This window comes from Hibiscus syriacus, unplaced genomic scaffold (genome assembly GCF_006381635.1).
Source record: "Hibiscus syriacus cultivar Baekdansim isolate YM2019G1 unplaced genomic scaffold, ASM638163v2 tig00110865_pilon, whole genome shotgun sequence".
Taxonomy (NCBI): domain Eukaryota; kingdom Viridiplantae; phylum Streptophyta; class Magnoliopsida; order Malvales; family Malvaceae; genus Hibiscus; species Hibiscus syriacus.
In genome coordinates, this window is record NW_024062894.1 from 1268738 (window position 1) to 1289515 (window position 20778).

At 32.3% G+C, this 20778-nt stretch overlaps 1 long non-coding RNA gene across 1 annotated transcript; it reads right to left on the reverse strand.

The window, feature by feature from the left end:
• Positions 1 to 19615: 19615 nt before the first annotated feature.
• On the reverse strand, positions 19616 to 20419 carry LOC120143968. Its single transcript, XR_005517989.1, has 2 exons — positions 20218 to 20419; positions 19616 to 19986 (listed from the first exon to the last, which is right to left on the reverse strand). It is a non-coding gene; the product is annotated as an uncharacterized LOC120143968 (long non-coding RNA).
• Between the last annotated feature and the right edge of the window lie 359 nt (positions 20420 to 20778).

Here is a 20778-nt window from a genome sequence, read left to right on the forward strand (position 1 = left end):
ATCGGATGATTCATCATCGCTCCAAGTAGCCACGTGTGCTTGATACTTCTTCTTTGAAGGACCCTTTTTCTTCAATTGTGGGCAATCAAATTTAATATGCCCAGGCTTTTTGCACTCATAGCATATGATTGGGTCATTCTCCTTGGACTCAATTTTGAAACCTTCATTTTGTTGGAATTTTGTTCCTCTATTGGGATTTATTAATCTTCTAAGTCTTTTGGCCAACAATGACATTTCTTCATCCTTGTTATCATCAAAGTCACTCTCATATTTGGTGGATTTGAGAGCAACACCAACGTTTTTCTTCTTCTCCATCTAATTCTTTGTATCGTCCTTCTTCTCTTGATCTTCCACATCTTTAATCATCATTTCATGAGTGAGGAGAGAACCAATTAGCTCATTGAGGGTTAAAGACTTTAGGTCTTTAGCTTTGATAATTGAAGTCTTCTTTGATTTCCAAGATTTTAAAAGAGAATAAATTATCTTCCTCACAAGTTTCTCATTAGGGATTATTTCTCCGAATCCCTTAAGACCATTGACAATTACGAAAAATCTATCTGTTATAGCTTTGATATCTTCATCTGGTTTCATCTTGAAATTTTCATAGCTATGATTAAGAATACTTATTTTGGTTTCTCTTACCTCATCAGTTCCTTCATGTGTGACTTGATGCTTATCCCATATCTACTTTGCAGTTGAACAATATGATATTCTCTCGTATTCATCCGATCCAAGTGCACAAAACAGAATATATATTGCTTTTGAATTAAGCTGGAATTGTCTCGTCTCTTCTTCACTCCACAACTCCATGTCTTTGGATGGTGTAGAGTAACCTTTCATCCTGATGTTCCATGCTGCCATGTCACTAGCTTGAATGAAGAACTTCATCCTATTCTTCCAATAGGCATAGTTAGCTCCATTGAAGAATGGTGGCTTGTTAACAGGCTAAGAATCAAGAACGAACTCGAAGTTTGATGTAGAGGCCATGGATGACTTAGATAACGATTAAACTCTTCTCGGATCTTCTCAAGAGGTAGTAAAAAATTCAAACGAGTCTAGCTCTGATACCAATTATTGATTTAATCGATCGAATGAAATAGCCAAGAAGGGGTGAATTGGCAATTAAAAATTTTGGTGGAAGCTTGACAAAAAATAAAAATAATTTGCACAGTAATTTAGAGTGGTTCGACTTTCTCAACCAATGTCTACATTCATTTCTTTAGTTATCAACAATAAGGATTTTCCATAAATTCACTAATTTATCTTTGTTTGGAGGACAAAGAGTAACCTTACAACTCCCTCAAGAATTATACCTCAAATTCTTAAGACACTCTTTCTCAAAGAGAAAATTATAAATTTTGCAAACTTAGAAGAAAACCTCACAAGGAAAGATTGTTCGCACAATTCATAACAAACAACAATACTCAAGAAATAAATACAAATGAGCACAAATTGTGTTCTTGGAAAGGAAAATGAATATTGAAAGAATATTGGATTGATTTGCTCAAACTTGATGTTTAAGGCTTTCTCTTGTTTCTCTTCTCAATTCTTTTACACCAATGGCTTGTTTGAATACCCCTTAAATGAATTCTGAACGTTGGGGATGATCATGGAGTCAATAGAGTTGTTCTTGTATGTTTTACACTTCAAAAAGTTGTTGGGAGCGTATGGGTATCGGTACTCCACTAATGGGGTACCGATACTACCTGTTATAAATTCAAATATTTCGACCGTTGCAACCCAACAGTATCGATACCCTTCAAGGAGTATCGATACTACTATGTGTTGTAGTATCGATACTATCCAAGGAGTATCGATACTACTATGTATAGTAGTATCGATACCGAACATGGTATCGGTACCATTTTGGTATTCTGTTAAATTTTAGAGTCAAAATCAAAGAAGTAGTATCAATACTGTGTTTATGGTATCAGTAGTACTATAAGGCATGGTATTGACACTACTGTAGCAGTATCGATACTTCATCTCTTAAAATCCATTTTTGACTCGATTCAAGTTCGAAATACTTTGTAAAACTTGTTTCAAAAATATTTTTAGTGTTAATCTTAATTTTTCATTTAGTAAGGAGTAAAAATTTATATTTGAAAACTTGGAGTAATATTTGTAATATTCGAATAATTGAATCGAATATAATATTTAAATCAAATATAAAATCTTAAAATTGATTTACACATTTATTTGTTATATCAAAATATCAAAATGTTTTCAACAATTTCTTTCATGATTCTATAGTTGCTTTGAAGCATAAACCAAAACGTTTCAACTTCTATGAACACACATCCCAAACCATTATGAGACGTTTTATTAAAATCCGCATAATCTTTTCCAGATTCTAATTATACTGACCTTGGAGCTTATATCAATATTCTTTTTCAAATCACCAAGTTTTTTAGCACTTAACAGTCCAAATTAATATCACGTCTTTCCTCAATAGTTTGGTTAGAGGGAATATAATCATAGAAAAGTTCTTTATAAACATTTGATAGTATCCAACAAATCCCAAAAAACTTTGAAATTCGAAAATATTCTTTGGAATTTATAATTTGACTATATTTAGTGCTTCCTTGATATATATATATATATATATATATTATAATTCCCTTAGCTAAGTCCATATGGACAAGGAATACAACCTTAGACAACCAATATTTATACTTGGTCAACTTAGCATGCAATTTTCCCCGAATAGATGGAAGAGCTTTACAAAAACAAACATCATGTTCTTCCCTGGTCTTACAACGGATCACATTAACATCAATGAACACTACCACCAATTAATCCAAGTATAACTAAAATACTCGATTTATATACAAAAACGACATTATCGCAAACTCATAGTTTTCATATTAAATTATGAAAATTATCTTATGAAGGTTTTCTTCCTCATATTTAACTAATAATATCCCGATAGGAGATCCAAATTGGGAGACACCAATGCACCTTTTTAACTGATCGAAATATTATCAATCCTCGGAACAGTATACATGTTATTCTTTGTTACCTTATTTAACGAACGATAATCCATGCATAATTGCATATACTCGTCTTTCTTTTTCACAATAACACTGGTGCATCCTAGATGACATGCTTAGTCTTGTAAATCCCCAATCTTAGACAACCAACATTTATACTTGGTCAACTTAGCAAGCAATTTTTTCCAAATAGATAGAAGAGCTATACAAAAACAAACATCATGTTCTTCCCTGGTCTTACAACAGATCACAATAACATCAATGAACACTACCACCAATTTATTCAAGTATAACTAAAATACTCAATTTATACAATCCATAAGTGTCGTAGGAATATTTTTTACACCAAACGACATTATCTCAAACTTGTAGCGTTCATATCGAATTCTGAAAATTATCTTTTGAAGATCTTCTTCCTCATCTTTAACTAATAATATCCCGATAGGAGATCCAAATTGGGAGAGACCAATGCACCTTTTTAACTGATCAAAATATAATCAATCCTCGTAATAGTATACTTGTTCTTCTTTGTTACCTTATTTAACAGACGATAATCCATGCATAATTGCATATACTCATCTTTCTTTTTCACAATAACACTGGTGCATCCTAGATGACACGCTTAGTCTTGTAAATCCCCAATCTTAAAAATTCTACTGCCTATGCCTGTAATTTTCTGAGCTCAGTCAGAGTCATTCGATACAGCTATAAAAATAAATACAATACCTAATAACATCTCTATTTCAATTTCTACATCTCAATCTAGAGGTAACCCAGATAACTTCTGCAACTACACATTTGGATACCCTATAATAGTTAGAATATCTTCAAACTTAACTATGAAAGTTTGAGTGTCCACCTCATCTGCTAAGAAGGCTTAACAACCTTATAGCAACAACTCATAATAATTACTGCCAAAATCCCATTAAGGAACATGTTTACCCTCTTTTCCGACCACTAATATCTAGAAAAAAAATCTTCTTTAAAATCAATCGCTTTAAGAGATAATTCACTATGACATGGTAGGGGAAACCAATCCATTTTTTTAAAAAAAAAATACCTTTGAAGGGTAATTATATCAAGTCCAATAGAACTCAACACTTTGAATCCTTACTAGACAGTTACTATATACAAATACTACTTACCCTTGCCTTCAAGCCTAAAGGGTTAGGCGCACACGTCACTTAAGATTAGTTCTTTCAAAATGTTTCATTCTTTAATCAATACTATACTTCTGCATAAACAAGGGTTTTCATTAATCCAACATTGGCACTTCCTATTGTGTCAATACATCATCTTATTATACTAAACAATATAATGATGGCTAACATCATTACTATCACTATTAGCTTATTTTTGAACCTCCTGCTGGATCACGTACTTCAAACCCTCGAATATACACATATTTTTCATTCACTGTATTTATTCACTTCTATAAGTAAGGAGTGGCGTCAATCGAACCTTATAATCACCAAATCAGTAACAATGACATCCTAGTGGCATGTATATACTTTTTAACACAAAACAAGCTTGGTTTAGTCCTAGAATCGGCTTCACTTATAGCTTTGATACAAATAAATGTAACAACCATAACCCATATATGCAAACCAATACGAGTCATAGATGTCACATCAGAAATTCAAAAACATTTCTTTAAGTGAACTGTGTAAAATGTTGTTTCGTTCAAACATCTCAAGTTTCATAACTTGAACAATTATTATAAAATAATTATTCAGACAAAAATCATAATATAATATTGTTGGTTACCAATTCAAAACAAGTTTCAAGCAGTGTTAGACAGTTTTGTTCTGTTTCATAAAACAAATACGACTGTCCACCACGTTTTATTTAAAACCCAATTTAATTTTATTTAATAATAGTTTAATATCATACAATTTATTCATACTATTATTTATATTTAATACTAACTATATTAAGAAATTGCAAACATTTCATTCTCGTATACATGTCAGCTATAACTTTTAGAACACAGTAAGATGTCATCATTGTTACCTGTAAATATTTCCTTGGTGATTGATGCCAAGCTCATCTCTGTACTCATTTTCTTCATTTTTCCTACGCGTTAAAATCATCACACGCAAAGTATACACTTAGTGAGGCAATTTTGTAAATATTCAAAACAATGCAACACATGATTTAAAGGAATAACAATATTCAATGCAATATGATCACTTTACTTGTATACCATCCATGTTACCATAAATTAACATAATATAACCGGATATAAAGCTTCTTACCAATATACTTGTCATTTATCCCATAAGCTCATAAGCTTATTTGCCTCTTTATTATTTATTAACTAATAAACCACAGCACAATTTAAACCCTGAGGACCCTAGGTATTCGATTCATATGTATGCACCGTAGTGCTTAAACATAAGTTCGTGCCCATCATATGCACCGAAGTACTTACGCATAAGGTCATGCCCACCATATGCACCGAAGTGCTTACACATAAGGTCGTGCCCACCAAATGCACCGAAGTGTTTAATCGATATGCAACTGCTCCTAGACTCTATGGCATGCCAACTAAACCCTGTCCCTCAATGACTTACTTGGGCATATAGTTTATTTTTTCCATCCATGGCAAAGTATATTATCATAATTTAACATTGGGCAGTTCATACCCTAAATATCATTCATGATAAATATCGTATATGTTCATGATAAACATCATATATAACGATTAGTGATCAATGCATTTTATATTCAACATTTGACATATTTAGAATATGTCAAATATATGATATATGACATAAATATCATGTCAGTATAAACAATGTAGACTTATCGCAAGTCCTACCCAATGATGTATAAAACATTCATGTATAATGTTATGTATGAATTAAACTCACTTTGACATTATATATAAGTCAAACTATAAGCCTCACTAAGCTTTAACTTGATATTTTCTTTCTAATTCGGTTAAATCCAAAAATTTATCATAATATCATATTCTAGCAGTTTGCACTACCTTGAAAGAAATGTTATTCTATATTAATATAAAACTCAAAACTTATTCTGTTTATACCAACCAAAACTGGACTAAAATACGAATCTATTCATATAAGAAACAATTTCTACTTCAACTTGCACAATTTATGGTGAATTTTCAAAGTTGATCGACAGAATCTATTTTGAGCAGAATCTGCTGCCTCGTTTTCTGACCTATCCTCGGTTTAAAATTCATTTCTTTTTGTATACACCTAGAAATCATTTTTTTATTCTAAACAAAACTAGACTGGTATAATAATCCAAATGTATAAAAATCATTATCTAATCATTTTTGTAGAATTTATGGTGTTTTTCTAAACTTGTTGTCAACATAAATTCTAAGCAGATTTCACCAATTTGCATTTTTAACTTGTTCACTAATTATATTAGCTCACCAAATGCACATATATGCATGCATCACAAATCACATAACATTTTAGGAGTCACTCCTTACCATAGTAACTCTGTCACTGGCTCATCGCAAGTCAATGTTTGTTCGATAACATAAGTATAAATTAAATTTGCACTCACCTGGCGTCCTTAGCTTGCAAACTTCCCTTAGGATTTCACATTCCATCCTTAAGCTTTTCCTTAGCTTTGATATTGCTTGATCTTTATTTAAAGCACACAATCTAAATAAGCATCATTAAGAAACATATACAAATTCAAACCAAATGTTAGAATCTTACTAACATAGGCATACTTTGGAAAAATAAATTCCTAACAATTTTTCCGATGCTTATTCGACATAATTTCCATGACACAACATAAATTTCGTCCATAATACTTGTAATTGACCACCCAAGTTCCTTTTTATCCCAACTTCAAAAAATAATTTCACTTAAGCTCCCAACCTTTCCATATTTGTGATTTAAAGCTCAGCTTTTACAAGATTTCTAGAATAATCCAATTTAACATCCTAACTTCAATTTTAACACTCAAACATTAATTTTCAACATATTAAATCAACTATTTAACAATTACACAGTAACCCATAACTTTTCCAAAATTGTCAATTAGGTCCCACAACTTTCAAAAAATTTTATAATGGTCCCCAAATTTTTCTAAGGCTTGTAGAATACTTCCTACATCATTTCCATCCCCTACCTAATTTTTCCATAATTTTCCCATCCTCTATAGTTAAGGTCGAATGCTTTGTATGTTCAAGATTAGGGTTTTCATGATTCTACTCGATTTTGATTCAATTCAAGCATGACATCAACTTCGATTCAACCATATAAAATCTCTATGATCAAAACCCTAACTTAATTTCATCAAAACTCATCTTTCTCACAATATTAGGGTTAGGCCGAAATTTCATATATTCATATGATCGTGTACAAATGATTTTAATAATCAGTCATGCTTGGAAATGATTCTACAACCTCAATAACATTAAAACCCTTCATCAATTCCATAAACTCTAATGTGAACATAAACCCTGTAATTTGGTATCTTTGAAAACATACCAAATTAGCAAAAAATAATGGTACCAAATGATAGCATTTTTCTAATAAAACAATTTTCTATTTCACGATATGATCCAAAATCCAATGGAAAATGCTCAAAATTAAAAATAAAATTATTTTACCTTTTTTCATGGGGAGACCAAAATTTTGGTTGAAAATGACTAAGTTTTCATGAAATTTCTAACGAATTTCATGTTAATTTAACCTTTATTTAAGGTTAAATGAATAAAATATTCATTTAATGAGAAATGTCCATTTTACCATTAATGAAACTTTATATTTGTAATAATACCGAGAAACATAACATTATCATATTTCCAAAGTCAAATATGAACAAAATATTTTACCCTTTTCCAATTTTACCAAGCAACTTTTCAAAAATTACAATCTTATCATTAAATCCAACGGTCTAAATTGAACATGGAAATAAACTCTCAAATCCAATGCTCCGTACTATTTTCCATCATTTTAAAATTTGAAAATAATATTTCTAATATTAATTTATCATCCTTCAAAATTTACTGAAATTTCTATTCGATCTGATTTACCAAATTTTTACCTGTCTTTAATACATTCTAGTTTTAACACAATTTCTAGATCAATAATACGATTTCAATAAAACCCCAATATCAATATTAAACTATCAATTTATGAAATAAAAAAATATTTTTGGGAAAATTACCAATTAGGTTCCTGAACTTTTCCTAATTTTCTACTTTGGCTACCAAACTTTCAAAATTTATATTTTAGTCACCAACTAAAATTTTGATGAATTAAAATTGTGGATTCATCCTCCTTCTGGGATTTGGCGTCACTTGCTTCATCGTCTTAATGGGATTTAGCGTCAACCTCCTTTCGAACCGGTTGCTTGACAATTGTTCCACTTTTGAGAGTGATGTCGCTCACATTCTCCCATGGGTTTTCTTCGGTCTGAGAGGAGAGCTTGCCAAATTAACTGATTTGTTTGTCAATTTCTTGTAAGTGTGACTCTGTGCGATTTTGAAATATTTCTTGGGATTGCGCCAATCGTTCCACGAGCTACTCAAGTGAACTCTTCGATGATTGATATGGTTGTGGTGGCCTCAGTTGGTAAGCTTGATTCAACATCTGGTTTTGTGCATAGCTAAAATTAGGATGATCTCGCCACCCCGGATTGTATATATTGCTATGGGGATTATAGGGCCTTTGGGGAGGTCCCGAAAATATTACCCACGGCATTTACTTCTAAGTTCCCTTCTTTTGTAGTGTTGGGAAGCAATCGGTTAGGTGGTCTGGCATCGTACAAATCCCACATACTCTAGATGATATGTTCTTTTCTGCAATAAGGGAATTAACAATATTAGTTAATTTATCGATTTTACTTTCAAGTGAAACGGTGCTTACCTCGTGAACCTGTCGTTTGTATTCACTTGATGCGCCAAACTATTGAGAGTTTTCTACCATTGTTGAAATTAACTCCATTTCTTGGTTTGGTGTCATGTTGGTGAGAGCTACCCCACTAGCAGCGTTGATCATTCTCATCTCCATTGGAAGTAAACCTTCATAGAAATATCGTAGAAGTGTATGTTCGGTCAATCCATGTTGTAGACAACTCGTACATAGCTTCTTGAATCACTCCCAATAGTCGTAAAGTGACTCCTCGTTCTTTTGTTTAATTCCTAGGATGCATCGCCTCAGTTTTCTAGCCTTGCTACTGGAAAAAACTGTCAAGAAAAATACGATTTAAATCAACCCAATTATTTATCAAATTTGGTGGTAAGTAAAATAGCCATTCTTTTGCAAAGCCAAAAAGAGAAAATGAAAATGGTCATAATTTTATTTGGTCTTCGGATACTACCTAAGGTTTCATGCTTGAACAAAACAAATGAAATTCGGCTAAGTGCTTGTACGAACTTTCACTATGAAGGCCGTGAAAGGCCAGAAGTAAATGTATAAAACCCATCTTGAGTTGAAACGATGTATCTCCATAAGGAAATGCAATACAAAGTGGTGGTTGTATTGTAGGAGTTGCGGTTAGTTCGCGGATGGTTTGATCGTCCATTAGTTCTGGATGTTTTGCGTCGTATGTCTGATTTGCAAAAGATGTGAAATCAGAATCGATTGGATTGGTGGACAGTGTGGTATCTATTGAATCTTCGAAAATTTCTTGTTCTTTTCATTTCTTTCTTTTCTCACGTAGTGTTTGACCATGAATTCATCTCACTCGTCCTTCGATTTCTAGATAAAATTCTACTAACATGCCCAAATTTTTCCTGATCATAAAAATAAGAAAACTAAATTAGTAATTATCATATTCTTCGACAACGGTGCCAATTTTAAAATGTGTCATTATGATGTCAAAATAAATATCCTTAGTCCCAATAAAATGAATAAGAATAAGTAAAATAGTTACAGTAAGGGTCGATCCATAGGGAGTAGGAGTTTGACAATTTCCTTGCTTTTGATTTGGCTTCAGGTGTGATTTGTAAAAGAAATTAGAGGGGGATTTTGTAGAATTGAAATGAAATAAAATGATTCAAATAAAAGTAAATTAAGAAAATAAAATTCAATTGGTAAAAATCGGCCTTGTACTATAAATACCCCATTATGGCAAGCCTCAAAGCATATTCAACTCATCACTTGTTTTTCTCTCAAATGAATCGAGATTCTAAATCAATTTTTAGATCTCAACACTTTGTGAGTTAATAGTGGCAATTGCATATTAATTCAATGCTTTTAAATTTTGGAAAAACATGACTCGAATTCTATTGTCTTAATTGAGAATCTTACTCGATTTTAGTTTCCATTAACGAACCTTCGCTAAGTGTGTTCACAGGAATTCGAATGTGCCACAAGCCAATCATTCCTCCCAATTATTAATCGAACCCGAAATTCAATTCCAACATGCACTTTTTGAAAAGGAATCGCTTTGATTGTAAAAGGATGGTTGACTACCAATCCTTGATTTTTGAAAACTGAATATGTAACCCTTGAGGGTATGAAGCACTTTTCGATTCTCATGACTTAGAATCGAGTCATTTCTCTAGCCCTTGGTTATAAAAAAAATTAGATAAGCATGGTAGAAACCATACTTAGCATTTTGAAAGAAAAATAAAGTAACTTGAAAAATAAAAAGAAAGAAAAACTTTTATAAATCTAAAGAAAGAAAGAAACAAGAGAGTTTGAAAATGATTGAATGCTCAAGTGATGAGTTGAATATGCTTTGAGGCTTACCCTAATGGGGTATTTATAGTCCACAAAAAACCTAGAAAATAATATTCAAATCAAAAGGTAATTCCTAATAATAAAATTAAGATAAATACTAATTTAGAATTAAAATTCGGCTAAGTCTCATTCTCCGCGCCATTGTTGAATGGATCTTCTATAAGCTACTAATTGGGCCTACTAGAAGTTGTTAACTGGGTGCCACATCACCTTCCACGTTAGCACCACATCAGTTGCCACTTCATCGCCACATTAGCTGCCACATCAACTACTGACAAGATACCATGTCGGGTGTGTCATGTCCCAAGTCATGCCCACTAATCCAGCCATGAATCCAGAAAAATAAAAAATTGCACAATTTTTTTCTTAGCATATAGATACATGCACCAGAGTCCATAATAAATGCTTCTTTGGACTAATGTTTCTACTCAAACCTATTAAAAGAACAAAGTCTCGAAGATTCAAAGCATATCTATTCTGTAAGCATAATGTGAATGAATTATTAAATGATTCTAATGTTGCTCCCTTTAATGTTTCAAATTTGAGGTTGAATCTTTTTGAAGAAAGGGAGGATGATACATGCATCACAAGGCTCACATCAAAGGAAGAAGTAAAAACTCTTCCAAATGATTCCCTCGTCCAAGCCTTGGAAAAGAAGACCAGACAGCAGACTTACGAAAATTTTTTGAATGGGATCATGATCTTATTTAATCAACATGTCTTCTAGAGATACAATCTTCTATCTCTTATCTTAGCAACGGGCATTGAACACCATCAATCTGATATTGGGAACTAAAGATATGGTCATTTTCGTGAAGACAGTGCATGTAGAAAATCCTATACGGAATTAATATGAGATTTTGTAAATATTATGAATTTTCAATATTTTTATTAATAATTTGTAATATAATTTAATATAGGATTATGAATTATCTTTTAGTATTATATTTATTATTTTATTAGGAATTAATGTTGAGTTAAAATATTATTTTTAGTTTATTATTATTTTATTAGAAATTAGAGTTGAGACATGTTTAGTTTGTTATTATTTTATTCATTAGTTATTTAGGACCTTTAGAACTCATCCCCTATATAAAGGAGGCTTTATTACACTTTGAAAAACATATTTCTTTGATTAATAATATAACGAGAGCTCATTTTTGTAAGTGTTGATTGCCTTGTGCCTTTGATGCTTTTTCTCTTGGAGTTCTTTCAAGTACTTGTTAGGGAGATTAATCTTCACACTCCAATTTGTCTTTTCATCATGACTAGTAGGGTTGGTTAGAGTCATATTATCTAGTTTTCCTTTTCATTGCGACTAGGAGGGTTCGATAGGTCACTTAGAGCCATATTATCGAGTTTGCCTTTTCATTGTGACTATGAGGGTTCAATAGGACACTTATCCATCTATTTTCCACAAATCCATACTCACCATCATCATCATTACCGTTCACCTTCATAAGGGAGCCACCTTTTACTATCCATCCCCCTTTTTTCTTCATCAAGTCTAGAGCTTTATGGGTTTGATTCTTTAACAAGAGCAACGTTCATTAATCTGTCACCACTTCTCTATCAATTGGTATCAGATTTGGGCCGATTCTTGGAAAGAAGCAAGCAATATTGCTTGTTCTTTCACACAAAACCGTCAAGGTACCCGAACAAAGCTATTTCGCAAAAGATTCATCGTTTGAGGTTCTTTTTATTTAATTTTAATTTAGATTCAAATTCTTCTTATTAGTTTTCTATTTTTCATAAAAATTAAAAAAATACAAATGAAGGAATTTAGGGATTATTTTCTCCAAATTTCATGTTCATCCTAAAAGTAATCTCCAGTCTAAAATTCACCCCAATCGGAGTTTATTAGAGCCTTCAAATATATCATTCAAGTTTCATTAGCAGATTCGGTCTAAAATCTTGTCGAATTTCTTGAAAAATCTACAAAAAGAAGTTCGTTTTAAAAAATTTCCATATTAAAACTACATATATTGAAGATCATTTAAAATCAAAATTTTTGGAGATTAATAACACCTTCGAACAAAGTGATCAAGAAAAATAGATTGTTTGAGGACTCACCATTTAACAGAGTCTACTGGATACTACTGAAGGTATTTGGTTCTTAAATTTAACAGGTGGTTTCTACACACATCGAACAACATTCAAGAATTTTTCCAAAATTTTTGGACATCGATAACTTCCTCAAAAACGTTGCTCAATTTGACCCAGCATTTTCTAGGTTTCTGGTTTGGTTCTTTTTTTATTTGACTCTTAGTTCTTTAGGTTATTTTGTTTTCCTTTTTATTGTTCTTTTACATTATCTTCCTTGTGTTAGTGGGACTAAAGAGTTTGCATACTTCTTCCTTCTTTGCATTCTCGTTCTCTTTGAGTCTAACTGTTGTTTAGCCTCTTCGAGCTTTTAGGTTTTCTTACTTCCTTTGCTAGTAATCAAACTCCGATATGAACTGTGGAAGAATACTTGGTAAAGTGAGTTTTAAAGAGTACAAGATCGGCTTACTTGCCTCTCGTTGTGTTACTTTCTTGGAGTGGCTTGTGAGGTTTCTTGATTTGTTGAATTTTCTTTATTTTATTTTTATTTTACTTTAAATTTTTCGTTGAGTGTTGCGATTTTCAGGATGTTTGAACCAGGACAAATTTTCAAGCCTAATTGTATGGTTATATGGCGGTCTTTAAGCACTAAAGATACAAAAGAAACTGATAATCAAAGAACAAACTTATTCCATTTCCCAATGTTTGATACAAGGTAAACCTTACTCCATAATCATTGATAATGGAAGTTGTGCAAACATGGTGAGTAGCTACTTGGTAGAGCCACTCAACCCACCTTGTCAACAACATCCAAAACCAAATTGTCTGCAATAGATTAACAAAGTGTCTGAGATGAAAGTCACCAAACAATGCCTAGTCAAACTACAGATGGGCAAGTATTGTGACGAAATTTGATGTGACGTGATTCCAATGCAAGCTTCTCACATCCTTCTAGGAAGACCATGGCAATACGACAATGATGTTACCAACTATGGTAAGGCAAACAAATTCACTTTGAACCTAGACGATAAGTATTACACTCTCAGGCCAATGCCACCAAAAGAAATCATAAAAGATCAAATGAGAATTTGTGAGGGGGTAGGGAAAGTAAAAAAAGAAAAATCTAAGAAAGAGGCAAAAGCAAAAGAGGTCACTAGTTACAAAAGCCAAAACAATAATGACCCATGGGAGGTGAGTGAACTTAATTGTGAGAAAAAAAAGAGTGACTAAAAATCTATGTGTGAACACAAAAGAATTGAGAGAGAACCTTCTTTACAAACAGCCTTGCATCATTGTTCGCTTTAGAAAATCAATTGTTTCGATTTCTAACATTAACAAGTATTTCCCTAGCGTATTTTCTTCTCTTTTACGTGATTTTCGAGAACTGTTAGGTTGTCCACCTAACGGATTACCACCGGAAAGACGAAAACAACACCAAACCAATATAATTCAAGGTTACATTATACCTCATCAAACATATATTATCGAAGAAACCAAAGAGTTAGATTTGTTGCAAAAAGGCTTTATCCAGGAAAGCCTTAGTCATGACACTATCTTAATGACGAAACATGATTTTAACAACTCCATAGGGTTTATAGTTCGTGCACAAGGAATCCATGTAATTGATGAAAAAGTGAAAGCAACACAAGACTGGCCCATACCATCTTCCATCACCAAGAGTTTTTGAATGGTGCTAAGTGACCCTGTTGACGGGTTACCACCTAAAAGCCCTAATCACTAATCACTATGCCATATCAATAAAGAGTAATGATTTATATCAGTCCAAAAGTTAATATTTTATTACTCATTTTAATGATATTGTAACGTACTTCTTTTCCTTTTTACAATGTAAGACTCTTGAAGTTGTCATTCATACTAAGCATAACTCCTTTAAGTGTGTAAAAGACTGAGGTAAGCAAAACACAGTAGATGATGCACTATTAGGAAGGTTCTGCAGTCCACAAATCTCCTCCTGATAATTCTTAATTCATGAACCACACTTAGAAGAATTAAGAGATTACTTTAACAAACTAGTTGACATGGTTTTTCAACACTCATTCTCGCCACACACTAGTTAAACCATGAAGAGAATATTTGAAGCAATCATAAAGAAAGACAATAGTAACTGGCAGTCCACGAAGGTTCTGTGGTCTAAAAATCTCCTCCCGAGAATTCTTAATTCATGAACCACACTTAGGAAACTTAAGGGATTACTTTAACAAACCAGTTGACATGGTTTTTCAACACTCATTCTCGCCACACACAAGTCAAACCATCGAGAGAATATATGAGGTAATCATAAAGAAAGCCAACAGTAGCAGGCGCCATGTTGAATTTCAACCTAAACATCAGATTACAAGACTTTTATGCAAAAGAGTATTTCAAGACTACAAGAAATCAGTCCCTACAAAGAAGAAACCTCGACTAAAATGAATAAAGACACATCACATTGATCCTAGTAAATGTTTCACAAGTTTTCCTTTCAACACGTCTAATTCTCTTTCTCTTATATTTTCAGATTCGATGAGAAATTCTTTTGAGGAGTGGGTGAATAATACATGCACTAGAGTCCATAATACATGTTTCTTTGGATTTACTTTAACACTTAGATGATGCACTACCACGAAGGTTCTGTAGTCCAAAAATCTCCTCCCATGAAATATTAATTCATGAACCACACTTAAGAGACTTAAGGGATTACTTTAACAAACCAATCGACATGGTTTTTCAACACTTATTCTTGCCACAAACAAGTCAAACCATCAAGATAATATCTGAAGCAATCATAAAGAAAACCAACAGTAGCTGACGCCATGTTGAATTTCAACCTAAACATCATATTACAAGACTTTTATGCAAAAGAGGATTTAAAGAATACAATAAATCAATCCGTACAAATAAGAAACCTCGACTAAAACACATAAAGACACATCACATTGATCCTGGTAAATGTTTCACAAGTTTTCCTTTCAACACATTTAATTCTCTTTCTCTTGGATTTTTAGATTCGAGGATGAATTCTTTTGAGGAGTGGGGAAATGATACATGCACCAGAGTTCATAATACTTGCTTCTTTGGACTAATGTTTCTACTCCGAACCTATTAGAAGAACAAAGTCTCGAAGATTAAAAGCATATATATTCGTTAAGCAAAATGTGAATGAATCATTAAATTATTCTAATGTTTCTCCCTTTAATGTTTCAGATTCAAGGTCAAATGTTTTTGAAGAAAGGGAGGATGCTACATGCATCACAAAGCTCACATTAAAGGGAGAGGTAATAACTCTTCCAAATGATCCACTCGTCCAAGCCTTGGAAAAGAAGACTTGCGATGACTTTTTGAATAGGATCCAGATCTTATTTGGTCAACATGTCTTCTGTATATATGACTTTCTATCTCTTATATTTTCAAAGGTTCTTGAATTGTATGAATCTGATATCGGTAACTCAAGATATGGTCATTTTAGTGAAGACAATGCATACAGAAAATCCTATACGAGATTAATACGAGATTTTGTAAATATTACGAATTTTCAATATATTGATTATTTGTAATATAATTTAATAAAGGATGATGCATTATCTTTTAGGATTATATTTATTATTTTAATATGAATTAAGGTTGTGTTAAAATATTATGTTTAGTTTATTATTATTTTATTAGGAATTAGAGTTAAGACATGTTTAGGTTGTTATTATTTTATTCATTAGTTATTTAGGACCTTTAGAACTCATCCCTTATATAAAGGAGGCTTCATTCAACTTTTAAAAATATATTTCTTTGATTAATAATACAACGAGAGTTCGTTTTTGCAAGTGTTGATTGACTTGTGCCTTCGAAGCTTCTTCTTTTGGAGTTCTTTCAAGTTCTTGTGAGGGAGATTAATCTTCACACTCCAATTTGCCTTTTCATCGCGACTAGGAGAGTTTTTCAGAGCCATATTATTGATTTTTCTTTTTCATTACGACTAAGAGTGTTCAATAGGATACTTAGAGCCATATTATCGAGTTTGCCTTTTCATTGTGACTAGGAGGGTTCGATAGGACACTTTTCCATCTAGTTTCCACAAATCCATCCTCACCATCATCATCTTTACCATTCACCTTTATAAGGGAACCACCTTCTACTTTTCATCCCCTTTTGTTCTTCATCAAGTCTAGAACTTTATAGGTTTGATTCTTCAACAAGACCAACGTTCATTAATCCACCACCGCTTCTCTATCACATAATTTATGGAATTCAATGTTATGCTTTGAAAATGAATGAAAAGGCCCAAGTTAGCAGCTAAAATTATCTAATCAAGGAATAATTAATCATAAAATAATGTATAGTTTAAAAACTAATCAAGAGGAAAATGAAGTGAAAGAAATCAGCTTTCCCTGTCTGATTACATCACCAATATTAATTAGATTTTTAGCCTTTAAAATACTTTAGGGGTTAATTACTTCCTTGGTCATTTCTCCTTTGAACCCAATTCAAAAATACCCTTTTATAGTTATTTTGACTCAAATCTAGCCTAATCAAGCTCAAACTTGGCCTAATGTTTTCTAATAGCCTAGTTTATTCATCCATAGCCGACTCGGGTAAACCCGAGATCATTAACCCAAACTTTAGGGCATTGCAAAGTGTAGGACACAAAAACACCAGAGTAATATCTAACTAGCATATTTTCAATGCGTGAGAGTAACTAAGAATATATGGATAACCCATCAATCATAACAAAATATCATTATACATAAGTAACTTAGGGTGTCCTCGTCGTTTCTCGAGTGGCAAACAAAGGCATAGTCATAAGATTCTTATGATTATCACACATATAACATTATCATCACATCATTACTATGTAGTCTTCATTATCAATTTCTCACTTTAGAGTTAAACATATCATCATGCTTCCTTAATCATCTCATTATTAATCATTCACACTATTAATTGAGTATCATTAATTTTCCCGTTATTTACAATGTTTCTAGGCTCCTCACTCGAGTCTCACATCATTATTCAATCATCTTGCTAGTTAAGCTCTTACTCAAGAACTACACATTCGATCACACATTATTAACCATTCACATTTTACTCGTCACATATTACAAAGTTCTCACCCTTAAGCTATCACTTTCAAGCCCTCAATCGCTAATGAACTCCTCGCTTTCGAGTCTATTTGATATCTCAAAGTCCATTAATCAATCATCATTGATAGTATCACTGGCTTTATATGGGCATCTATACCAATCCATGGGTATGGATACTCTTTATGAGTATCGATACCAAAATTAGCCCCCAAATCCACCAAATTACCTTTTAATATCGATACTATAGGTGGAGTATCAATAATACCCTATAAATTTTAGCTTTGAAGTTACCAAAAATCACCCTAGATATCGATACTATCATATAAAATATCGATACTACCCTTTGCAAAATACTCAGATTTTGCCTTTGTTCATATGGTATCGATACCAGTTCATCTGATAGCGATACAATATCTAGAAATACATTTTTTTCATACGATAAACACCCTCAAACTTACTCTAAACGCTATTTTTAATGCATATGTTGGTTATTAAATTTTATGAGAGTTATTAGGGGTCATAATACATCATTTAAAATGTTTAAAACCTTCATAATAATATACAAACACCAAGAACCCCATATGCTTCACCACTCCATACAAGCAAGCAAATTTGGCTCAATTGGTGTAATTGGTGTAATCACTGCACTATCGATGTCTATGAAAATAACATTGTATCTCTAAATTTTGTGCATCCAAAATTTGGATTGGGCGTCGGTGGGTATTGCTCTTTTGTTCTCTTAAAACAAAACTTGTAAATAACCAGAAAACAAAAAAACTTTGAAATAGAGAAAGAAATGGATAAAGGAAAATGATTTTTGGAGTGAGTTGAAATGCTTTGATATTTCTAGGCTAAACCTTTAACATAAAACAAAACAAAAAAATTACTGAAAATACAATTGAACTCTCACATCTATTAAAGTTAAAATTTCATCTAATAAATCAACTATTATAACAACTGGAATAAATTGAGAGTTGTCGCTAGTAAAAAACGACTAGATACAAACTACAGAGAACCCAATGGTCACCAATAGTTGTGATTTAACGGCTAATTAAGATTCCAAAAATTAAGCAAAATAATTACAAATATATATAATGATTTATAAAATTAAATAATATTCCAAAAATTAGGTACTAAACCCTAAAAATATAATAAATAATAAATTAAATAATTAAATAAAAAATCTTGAATGAAAAAGATAATGAGACCTATTAAAAATATAACATAAAGTGATGTGATATGTACCATGTTACTTAAAATAATTATGTTATATGTGTCTTGTTATCTAAAGTGATAACATGATATGTGTCATGTAACATAAAATGATAATGTAATATGTATCACGCCATCTAAAGTGATGGTATGACATATGTCATGACAAGTAATGTGGTGATATGATATGTGTTATGTCATGTCATCAAAATGAAAATGCGTCATGTATCACTTCTACGTGTATGTTACCATTAGTTAACTAACAATTTTCATTTAACAAAGATTATTTTCATAAAAAATTAAAAAGTTAAAAGTTAAAATAATCTCAAAATATAGAGATAAAGTGACTGTTGGAAGTAATTTTATCATCATGTCTTTAAAAAATTAATAAATATAATGGATGTTAATATATGAATTAATTTTTTGAACGAGGGTATTCGAGGGTCTCTTAATTTTTTTCGTCAGTTTTATAGTATCTTGTTAATAGAACACAAATGGTGAATATTTATTCTAATAATAAGAATAATGAGGAAGTTCTTATCAGAGGGGGGGGATTACAACTCTTAATAAAAGTGGAAACGAAAATACATAATATGGTTTTTCCTTATTTTGGCGTTCAAGGGTTTGTTGCTTCGTCTCCAAGTTCATCCCTAAGCTCATAATAACCCATCTCTGTAAGAACTTGTTTACACTCGGGCAGAGATTCCTTTATTTTGAACCCAAGGTTGTTGGTAAAGCGAATATCACCGCTGATGCCGTCGAGCGTGGTGAGGACAACCCTGGCTTTCCTCCATTCTTCGGTTGGATCATTGCAGTCCGGTCGGGGACTCTTCACCAGCATTACGTCGCAGTCTGAATCCCCATAATCTCCCTCCACTTCGATTTTGTAGTCTCCCTTTTCGTCGGTTGATGCGTCTAGGCTCCCTTAGGTAATGGATCCGGTGGTACGGTTCCTGCATTCCAGTCTCACAATTGCACCTGCCAGACACCGCAGGGATATAGAATTTTAATATTAGGAGTCAACTTATAAAATTATAGAAATTTTTTTTATAAAATTTTAGAGAACGAAAGCATGGTACGTGCCGATTATACTATACCAAAAACCACCTTTGTCAACACAATTCTTACATGTTAATTCTTTCCATGCATTTGAAATATAAGAAAAGGAGAAAAAAGGATTGTTAAAAATGTAGGGATTTGATTATGTACCATTTATGGCTTGGCTGAGCTTGGTCTCGAATTCAACGCGGCAAGTGTCGCAGTAAACATGGCCTACGACGCTGAAATTACCTGCTTTGCCTGCTGCTCCATAGGCGAAGCTAAGGTAGGAGGAAATACAAACGACGAAGAAAAAGAGGGCGATTACATAAGCTTTCGCCATTTCTTTCTTTGTTCTTTATTGGCTTGGGTTATCAATTCTTGACCAAAAATGGTGAATTTATAGGGAGGGATTCACTTTGTTTGGGTTATGTTGCTATTCAAATTTTCTATTTTTAAGGGTTTGGTTTATTGAGGATCCGGAAGACTTCTTCATCCTCCTTTTTAATTGCTTGAATTTTATTAAATAAAACAACTAATTATCTAAACAAGGATTTAAAGAGAACAAAAACTTAATAATAAGAATTTTTCATGCGAACAATTATCTTTTTCCCTTAAATTTCCATTGGTTGAATTTGAATATGTGATTGTAATTATGATATAATGAGAAAATGACGAGCACCCTAAGCTATATCATATATAAATGTATATACATTGATGCGATAATTATAT